This window comes from Symsagittifera roscoffensis, chromosome 9, assembly GCF_963678635.1.
Source record: "Symsagittifera roscoffensis chromosome 9, txSymRosc1.1, whole genome shotgun sequence".
NCBI classification, from domain to species: domain Eukaryota; kingdom Metazoa; phylum Xenacoelomorpha; order Acoela; family Convolutidae; genus Symsagittifera; species Symsagittifera roscoffensis.
This window is the reverse complement of record NC_087070.1, coordinates 22,436,055-22,437,181: the sequence shown is the minus strand read 5'-3', so window position 1 is coordinate 22,437,181 and position 1,127 is coordinate 22,436,055.

Sequence of the window (1,127 nt, the reverse complement as noted above, 5' to 3'; positions counted from 1 at the left end):
CATCATTCAAAAGGTATTGTTGTCCTGAGCTTAAGTTTGAAAAGATATTTCACCTGTGATCATTTTGCGTAAAGTTATGGGGGTTGAGAAGTTGCCATTTCGGCCAATTTGGGACAATTAACGCGCGATATATCACGCGCTGTTAACGAGTAAGCGAGTAAGCGGAGAGTTAATCTGTCTTAGAAACCGTTAAAAATTGGTTAAAAGAAGCTTATTTTGCCGTAATTGATTTGTTACAAGGAGCGAAGCCTTTCCTTTTGTACTTTATGAGGCGTGTAGGGAGATGATTTTCATAAAAAATTTCAATTTTTAGAAAAAAAAAGTTTCATTTTGTTTTAATTTCATTTAATTTTTAAATGTTTTTACTGCTTCATAAACCTTACAAGGCAGCCAGATCATTCAGAGCTTCGCTCTGATACCAGCAGTCTTGTATTTTTTAAAATTTATTTTGATAGATTCAACGTTGTATTTCCGACTTTTGATACGAAAATAACGGAATATTTGTGCTCGGGGTGTGTTTTTTTTTTCTTCAGACATATTTCGACTTTTTAACCAGCCATTTTTGACGATTTTTTAAAAATATCATTCCAAAGGTATTGTTGTGATGAGTACAAAATTTGAAAAGATATTTCACCTGTGATCATTTTTTGTAAAGCTACAGGGGTTTAAAAATTGCCATTTTGGCCAATTTGAGACAATTAACGCGCGATATATTTCGCGCTATTAACGAGTAAGCGGAGAGAAAGCGTTCAAAATTGGTTGAAAGAGGCTTATTTGTCGTAATTGATATGTAGCAAGGAGCGAAATCTATCCTTTTGTTGTTTATTTGGCGTGTGGGAAATGATTTTCTGAAAAAAGTTCAAAATTTTAGATTTTTTTTTTCGGTTTGTTTTAATTCATTCATTTTTAAGTGTTATTACTGCTCCATAAATCTTAAAAGGCAGTCGGATCAATCAAGGGTTCGACCTGATACGAGCAGTCTTGTTTTCATTTCATTTTCTTTTTCCGTTTTGCGAAGCCTTGAATGTTCCGACTGCCTTTTAAGATTTATGGAGCAGTAATAAAGTATAAAAATTAAATATAATGAAGAAAAAAATTAAAACTTTTTTAAGAATTGAAACTTTTCA